Below are 9,132 nucleotides of genomic sequence, written 5' to 3' on the forward strand. Positions count from 1 at the left end.
CCGGGGAGCCGGGGGACGGGGTGGGAGTGAAACAAAGTCACTCTGCACACTGCGGGGCCCCAGGGAAGGGAGGTGTAAGTTCTGGCTCCCATAAGACGCTTCTCTGCAGACTTGGGCTGCTTTCACTGAGAGGTTAAAAGCCAGGGTTTTCTGGGATAACACGGGCTCCACGGCAGTAATTCGGTGCAAGATTTAGGGGAGCACCGACTTTACAAGGGCGTCGTGGGATAAGGGCACACAGGTTAACCCTTGAGGATCCCTGACCTGGAGGAGTTTTAGGAACCAATGAGGAAATCAGAGAACAGAAATCAACCTCAAATCCTACTTTGATTTGTAAAACGAGGTCTCTAAACTTTTGCATTCTTCTAATTTTTAAAAACTCTCTAGAGCTGCTTCTCCCACACAAAGCTCAACCAAAAAAAAAAAAAATACCCTCCTTAGAAAATCACAGTGATCAAAATATGTTCTTGGAAAATAATCGACCCCCGTTTATCCCCCTCCCCTTCCTCACTAACTACAGGCAGACAGCTAATGACTAATTTGGTGTTTCCAGCAGGGAGCCCAGCAGCTATCCGCGCTCACTGAGGAAAGTAATGTCATTCCTAAGGGATTCCGATGTGCACTGAAGAGGTGGAGGGGCCTCCATCGTAGGTTTACTTTAGTCCCCTGGGCACTTGTAATTCAAGCAACTGCATCCTGTCCAGGGCTCGAGAGAAAGCAAACCTGAAGTCCAGCTAACTGCTAACTCAACTCTGACAGCCCCCACTGCCTCCATCCACAACCAGTGTCCACCTCGCTTGGTAAAGCCAGGACCAGGCTTCGGAGACATTTCTCATCATCCAGGAAGTAGTACAGCATTTGCTAAAGCCCTTTAACTGCCAGTGCAAATGGGGGATATTGGAAGAAGCACTTGGCTGGGATTCCCCAGACCTGAGTTTCTACGTCCGGACCTGGCCAAGCCTCTTAATTACCTATGACCTTAGAAGAAACCCTGGATTCTTTCTAAACCTCCACCGTCGGACAGGGATAATTAATGCCTATCTCTACAAGGTCACTGCGGAGATGATGTGAAAACACCTCAAAAATGATCACACTGTTCACATTAGAGGTATATTTTTCAAAATGCACCTCTTCTTGCATCCCTCCCTCCCGCCTCCCCTCCCCACACACATACACATATCACATCAAGGCTACAAAGAGTAGAATGGAGAATTTTCACAGATCTTCTTAACAGCCCCTCTTCATTATTAAGTACATGGGTGAAGTGGTTAAGTCTCTAGGTGTCCAGCTATAGGCACAGAAAATGAGACTGCAAAGTGCTTGCCAATTTACAACCCTTTATTTTTAATCGTTAAGCCACTTAAGTAAAGAGTATGAGTCACTACTCTGAGAGACTCCCTTTCAGCTCCCTCTGGTATGAGGAAGCAGGTGAATAAGCTTTCTAATTAGCCAGGTAAAATGTGATGGGGGTAGAGGCTACAGTAGGACGAATAGTATAGCCACACTCAGTCCTAAAGAGCCGGTGTAGAATACACTGTCAGCCAGGCAGACTATTAGAAAGACAGGTTATGGGGCTGGGGAAGGGTTTACGACACTGCAAAGTCCAGAAGTGAGAAGTAGGAACTGTGTGCAAGGCATACTGCCTAATGCTTTGGAGCAAGCACGTCAAATTCATGGCCCGCAGGCCACATGCCTTGTTTATCTGGCCCGTGTTAGCCTGTGAATTTGACATGCTTGCTTTGGAGGGATTCAAAGATGACTGGGAGAGTTGCTGGCCAAAGGAGATGGAACGAACATGCAAACAGTCCTATACCAAAAGAATAGAATAAGGGCCGGGGCAGGGTGAGAGTTCAGAGGACAAGGAGGATCTAGAAAGGTGGGCAGGATCAGCTCGAGGAGGGGCGACACTTGACCAGACCTTGAAATGCAGGTAGATTATCAACAGGCCTGGACCAGGGGGAGTTGCCTGTCCTCCCGGGGGAAAGCAGCACAGGTAAAGGCGCCGACTGGACTGTCCCAGGAACAGCTCCAACGAGTGCTACCTTCTGTCTGGAAAATAAGGGCTGTGACAGGCAAGCCTGGAACGAAGTCTGGGCTGGAGCCCTTTGCCGACTTTGAGCCAGAGGACGATGGGGGCTGGGCTGGGCTCCAGGGATGATCCTTCTGGCTGTGGTAGGTTGGAAGGGGTAAAAGGAAAAAGCCTGAAGGCAGCCTGGTCCCTTAGGTGGTGCCTGCCGTTGTCTAGGTCCAAGGACTAGTCAGGGTGTGGCAAGAGGAATAAAAAGGAACGGACTGATGGGAGAGTCCACGGGACTTTGGTAACAGACTGTCCATGAGAGGTTCAAAGGCAAGGGCTGGATATGACTCTTGGGCTTTCAGAGTGGCTGCGGGGTACAGAGGAGGGCTGAACAGTTCCTTCTAGATGGGCTGAATCCGAGTTACCTGCAACACGATGGGGGGGCCATGTCCAGGTGGGGAACTAGAGCTCAAGGCTGAAGACCCGTACCCTAAGATTCTGTGTGATTTGGCATGTGACGTGTGAATGGGAACATTAAGGGGGTGGGACTAATCCCGTTTGTCCCAGGAGGCTCTATGTAATCTGGGGGGTAATAAAAACGAAGGGGGGGGGGCACGGAGAAAAGATGACTGCTTTTCCTGCATTACAGCAAGCTTGACTGGGTAAACTATGGAGTGTTCGTTTCCTGAACTTCTAAACGTTAGCAAGACTGAAAATGTCTGGGAGAAGACGGCCAAAATGCTAAAATGTGATGGGATTTGTGCGCATTCAAGGATTTAAAAAAAAAAACAACCCAGGAGCTGGGAAAGAAATGGTGGGAACAGAAAGGGACAAAAAACTATTAAGTTTTACATATAACCTGTTTTTGCCAAATTCTCTCCTGCTCTGTACTGCCTTTCCAGATCTTAGGACTATCCTAGCAGCAATGATTAATCTTTAAACTCCTCATAGAGGAAATTTCAAAAACGAATTCTACCCCATCTCTGGCCATCTCTTTACCTGGGAGGCTATCACCTGGAGGATGCTGAAAGTTTCAGGTAAATCAGTGACCTCAGGCCGGGAACCAGGGGTCACCTCTTTGCAGTTTTGGATAAGGACAGTTTGGAAAGGTAGGACCAGTCCTCTGCCGGGGAAGTACTCACCCCACTACGCACTGGGAAAGAGATATTCAAAATCATATCACAGGCATAAAAGCAGTAACACCTCAGAGATGGCCAGGGCACCATCCTCACCATGAAACAAGGTATACAAGGCCCATGTTTTTGAAAGACTAATGTTTATTTGAGGTGGGGCTATTAAGTAAGACACTTCAGGACTTTGAATAACTAGAAGAAAAAGTAAAAGGAAGGCTAAAAGAATTTCTCCACCTACAGCAATGCTATCTGTGTTCCTTGGAGGATATGGATGGTCCTCCCCTCCCCTCCCCTCCCCTTCTCTCTCCCTCCCTCCCTCTTTCTCTTTCTCTCCACACACACACCTCCCACAAAAGCATCTAGGTACATGGCTGAATCTGAAACGCCGGAGCAAATCTAATTTCCATTCATATCCTTCTCCTGCTACTTCTTCCACCCGCCACAGCACCTGCCACCTCTGCTGAGGAGGAGAAAAATGGCAAGTTACACTCAACAACAAACACCCAAGGTCCTGGGGAAGGAATGCAGCTTACTGCGTCTCCCACCCCAGGCAAGCCTGATCCCTGCATTCTTCTTTGTCTGTTATCTACACAGGCAAAGCTGCCCTGTGTAGACAGAAGCATGTCCCACAGTCCGGAGGCCCCACCTTGGGCAAACAGGTGTTGCTATGCCTGTGAATGTAGCAGCAGCCAGAGCCAAGGCTGGGTTCCCCGCCGCAGTAAAGTGGTTCAAAGGAAAAGGACCTCTGAGGAATGCGGCCGGGGCCAGGCCTGCTCTTGCCCAGGATTTCTGGTTCCGCCTCCCGCCTCCGCCATGGAAGCAAAAGGCTGACACCACAGGTGTTCAGGGCCTTCGGGCCAGAGTGTTACAAGAGGGCAGGACAGCAAAGACACTGCTTCCTGGTAGCAGAGCTCATGAGGAAATGAGTGGGAAAAGGGGAAATACAAATCTATTCCATTCTACCTGAGCCCTGCCCTCAGGTGTTACCATCCATGTTACCTCTTCCAGGAGCGTACCACAGCCCGGCTGTAACGAGAAAAGGTGGAACAGAGGCTGCGTGGGCACCTGGAGAGGGAAGGAAGGAGAGGAAGGGAATGGCAGGGTACAAACCGCCTCAGCTGGACACAGGCCCCACACCCCTGGTCTACCCACCCAACAGGTCCTCAGCCCCACCGGGAACACAAGCCCTCCAGGGGACCCACCAGGTTATGAGAAGTGAATTCTCCTTTGCAGGCCCTTTCAACCTAGTTGAGGAAATAGGACGCAGACACGCACAGACATGAACACGCCAACGCTAAGATGTGGTAGCATGTGACAAATGCGGTTCGTGGTCGTTTCAGAGAGTGCCATTCTGAATGAACCAGCAACAGCACTTCACAACGTGGCTGAGAAGAACAGAGCAGAGTGGGCTTTCTCCCACACGAGTGCTCCCCATTGTTATGTCAACTTACCTGCCCTTTCATGTAAATCCCTGCCAACATGTGCCACACGGACATGAGAGTATAGAGTATAGGGTATTTTATTTATTAATTGGGGGGGGGGGTACGTAGGAGGTGTAATTTCTTGCTCTTTAAAAACCAGATCCCACTTACCCAGTTTCAGGGCTATGGAACGGCATATGCGGGCCTGGCACGTTAAAATGTGAAATAGTTTTAAGAGTGCAGGCATTTCTTCCTCCTTAGCTCCTGAGCTTCTGCCGATCTCCCAATGAGATAGCACAGCCTCCTTCCCACAGGACTCTGCGAGGCAGCCACTCACCGGGCGCAGGGCCTGAATAATTCATGGTCGCCCGGTCACTCAGAAGCGCCAAGGCCCGCCAGCTGCCACTGAGTGGGAGGCAGGCTCCAGGCTTCCTGTCGAAGAATTAAATACTATCAACTGCCTCGGAGATCTTCCTTACAGAAACAGACCATCCTTCCCTCTTTTCTCTTTCTCCCTATTCAAACCAGGAACTGTCCCACTAGATCCAAGTGTAGCTGACTGTTCTACTCTAAGGAGGACAGGTCTCAGGTGCACAGATGGGGTGGGGAGAAGTGATGCCCTCATACAAGTGCAAGGTCGGGAAGTCGTCCCCCCTCTCAGGATGAGATGACACTGTGCCTGACACAAGACGATGCTGTCACCGTCAGTCTTCATTCCCTCCTCCTGCCTGTCCCTCTGCTCCAGCCAAACGGATCAGTCCATACCACCTGTCCTGGGCTTTCCCGTCTCCACCCCCCTGCTCTTGGTGCTCCCCTGTCCTCCTGGTCTAAAGTCCACTCGTCTTTCAAGCCCAGCTCAAACTTCCCTTTTCCAGAAAGACTCCCCAGATTATCCCAGCTGGGATGACGGCTCCGCAGACATCCTATCCCAGCACACTGTCGGCCCCCCTCCTCTGGCACCCATCGTGCCCTGCCTTCGAGTATAGCTTATCTCCTCTAGTGCGCCAGTCTTATCTACCTAATTAAAATAATGAAAACTACACCAGTTACACACTCAGGCGAAGTAAAATGTGGACTCCGGCTTCCGCTTTTGACGTTTTCTGGCCCTGTGACCCTTGAGCCAGTCCCTTAGCTTCTCTAACGCTCTCCCTAAAACCCAAGGGACCTGAAATAGAAAGTCTCTACGGTCCTCTGGATATAATGCGCCTGTTAACACATCATCACCTGTTTTAAGATAGATACGGTGCTATATAACCTTCACTCCACGCCTCGTAGCCCAAAGTCCTCTTTGGAACAGTTGTTCCAAAGTGCTTTAGCCATCTCAGAAGCCTGAACACTGCACCGAAGCCTGAAAACACAGCCAAGGCTCTGTGAGGGCGTGGGCACCATATGGTGGACGGCAGAGCCCACTCCACCCTGGGTGACCCACCCCTCGTCCACATCTTACTCCTCCACAATAAGATGAGAGCTAGAACCCCGAACAGGTAAAGAGGCTCCTTTTCAAAATCCGCCTACCATCTCATTTATGGACCAGGAAAATGAGGCACAGAGAGGCATGCCCAGTGACACAGAGGAATGTACTGCATATCAGAAACTAGAAAGTTTCTGAATTCCTTCTGAATCCCTGCCGCCTCTCTCAGGCAAACCCGAAGGTCGAGGAAGCTGAGGACAAAGGAAGTGGCATGCATTTCTTCTGCCTGTCAGCCCAGAGTTCGAAGCTCACTCTCATCCCCTCTCCCACCCCACCTTCCAGCATCCAACACCACACGGGAACCGACAGGCTTATACTAAGTGGCACGTGGCCTATATCGTTCCATGTTCTCTGATGTCCCACCTTTACCAACGCAGACAGAATGAGGACCCAGACTGTGTGGTAAGTAAGGGTTCAGGAAGCAACGCACTAAGGTTCTTACTGATTAAAAACATTGTAGCCCGGCCCGTGTGGCTTAGTGGTTGAGCACTGACCAATGAACAGGAGGTCATGGTTCCATTCCCGGTCAGGGCACATGCCCAGGTTGCAGGCTTGATTCTCAGTGTGGGGCGTGCAGGAGGCAGCCAATCGATAATTCTACCTTATCACTGATGTTTCTATCTCTCTCTCTTTCTCTCCCTTCCTCTTTGAAATCAATAAAAAATATTAAAAACAAACAAACAAAAAACATTGTCCTTCTGGTCTGCCTACTAAAGATTATGGAAGAGCAATTGGCAAAAATCATTACATAAGAATGGTGCCTATTAATTTGAAGTGATAATAATCAAAGTCTTGTTAATACTCTCCAGGAGTATTTCTGACTCATCAAACATAAAAAGTTAACAAGAAAAAAATCAACAAGAGCCCTAACCAGTTTGGCTCAGTGGATAGAGCATCGGCCTGAGGACTCAAGGGTCCCAGGTTCGATTCCGGTCAGGGGCATGTACCTTGGTTGCGGACACAACCCTGGTGGGGAGTGTGCAGGACGCAGCTGATCGATGTTTCTCTCTCACCGATGTTTCTAGCTCTCTATCCCTCTCCCTTCCTCTCCGTAAAAAATCAATAAAATATATTTTTTTTACAAAATCGAGAGACTAGGACTTGAGTCAGTCACCCGGCATTTATTACTTCCTGGAGGAGGACAAAGGTTGCTATCTTCGCTATACCCACACAGAGTTTGCGCCTCCCTGTGTACACAGAAACCACCGGGCCAAGGAGGCCAAACTTACCTTGGTAACCACAGGACGTCAGCCTGCTACTCCCCAGGAGCCCACACTCACACAGAGGCCTAAGGGACCTGACTAATTAACCAGCCACCCCCTGGTTTTTCAAAGGAGGAAATTGAGGCTGAGAGAGGCGAGGTGATTCCTCTAAAGCCTCAACTGGCCACAGTAACAGTGCTGACAATGGCCCCCAATCTGATGCCACTTTTGTAAAGGTCATAAAAAAGCCTTGTGAACTAAAAAAAGTTTTCCATAGGTTTACTGTCCATCTGTTGGCTTGTGAGCAATGGGATAGCAGGCATGTTAAATAAAGCGCCAGCTACTACTGTCATCTTGGTGGGGTCTTAGGATACCTTCACTTACTGAATGTCATCCTCCCTGAAATAAAAACACACCCCTTGTCAAAAATATTTTTTCACAGTTGTTTATACAACCTACCAACACTCATATTCAGGATATATTTTATAGCTCCATGTCTTATAAGGTAACTCAAACTGCATTACCTTTTTTGTTGTTGTTAATGCCCACCCAAGGATATTCTTTCCACTGATTTTTAGAAGAGTGGAAAGGGAGGAAGGGGTGGGGGGGCGGGGAGCAGGGAGAGAGAGAGAGAGGGGGATGGGGGGAACATCGCAGTGAGAGAGGCACATTGGTTGCCTCCTGCACACACCCCAACAGGGGCTGGGGATCGAACCTGCAACCCAGTACATGCTGCGTGACCAGGAATCCAACCCGAGACCTTTCTGTGAGTGGGCTGACGCTCTAACCACTGAATATACTGGCCAGGGCTGCCATTATCTTTTTAGTATGCTATTTGAAAACAAATAAATGTTTGACCCCTTTTTTTTAATATAGGTGAATAGGCCTCCCTTTTTAAACTGGTTACACTTCTTTTGTGCTTGAGAATCAGAAACAAAAAGAATGAATACTGTAAAATACCTGATTTTTACACTCAGCTTTCCTGTTATGTATAGGTAATATTTGGCTCTGTTGTGAAAGCTTTCAATAAGCTCAAGCACTACTGATGTCATCAAATGAGTATTCATTCATTCATTCCTTAAAACAAACAAAAAACCCTGTTTTAATTTCTGTCCATCCAACAATTCTAACCTTGTAAGTTTATTTAAGGTATCGCAAAGTCTTACTCATAATTCTCTACTATGCAGTCATTGTAGGGAGAGGCACAAGATTTTTTTCTTTGACGAAGTAAAGGGCATTCAGAGACCTACAAATACTGATGTGAAGGACAGCAATTTCCAAGAGTTAGAAAAGGCAGGTCAAAGACAGCATGAGGCTTTCATCCCCTCTCTAGAAGGCAGGGGCCTCTATTTATAGTGCCACTAAGGCCAGCAGGCTGGGGCAAATAACCCAATTCAGAACAGCTCAGACTGAGTGTGGCTAACACCCCCTACCAAAGGTTGCTCTTAATACGATAGTAATATTTTAATAATCTTCTCTAAGATGAAAGTGATATACAAATTTTGAGTATTATAAATAACTAGAGGCCCGATGCACAAAATTCATGCAAGGGGCTCGGCCCTCCCAGCCCGGCTTCATCTGGGAAGTCATCCGGAAGGTCCTCTGGACAGTCGTTCTGCTGTTGGGTCTAATTAGAATATTAGCCCTTCATTATATAGGATCCCCCTGAAAATCTAGTAATATTTCTTCTTCATTATCCCAATATCAAACTACAGCTGTTTCAACAAAGAGGAAGAGAGCACTAAAGCTACATAACCCCCACGAAGGACCAACCTCCTGCGGTACAGCCAGCCTATCTGATGGATTTCCTAGGCTGAGCGCATCCCTCTGCCTCCAAGGATTACAGGTGTCCCACTCCCATCCTCACGTCTCTCTCCTTCTTGGCCAT

The 9,132-nt window shown here is 48.5% G+C and overlaps 1 protein-coding gene across 1 annotated transcript in view; it reads right to left on the minus strand.

Annotated features, from left to right (window-relative positions):
* The window catches only part of SPTBN1 (spectrin beta, non-erythrocytic 1), a 128,254-nt gene that overhangs the window by 102,172 nt on the left and 16,950 nt on the right, over window positions 1-9,132 (minus strand). The gene's annotated exons all lie outside the window — the stretch shown is intronic.

The sequence above is a fragment of the Myotis davidii genome, unplaced genomic scaffold (assembly GCF_000327345.1).
Source record: "Myotis davidii unplaced genomic scaffold, ASM32734v1 scaffold6, whole genome shotgun sequence".
NCBI classification, from domain to species: Eukaryota; Metazoa; Chordata; class Mammalia; order Chiroptera; family Vespertilionidae; genus Myotis; species Myotis davidii.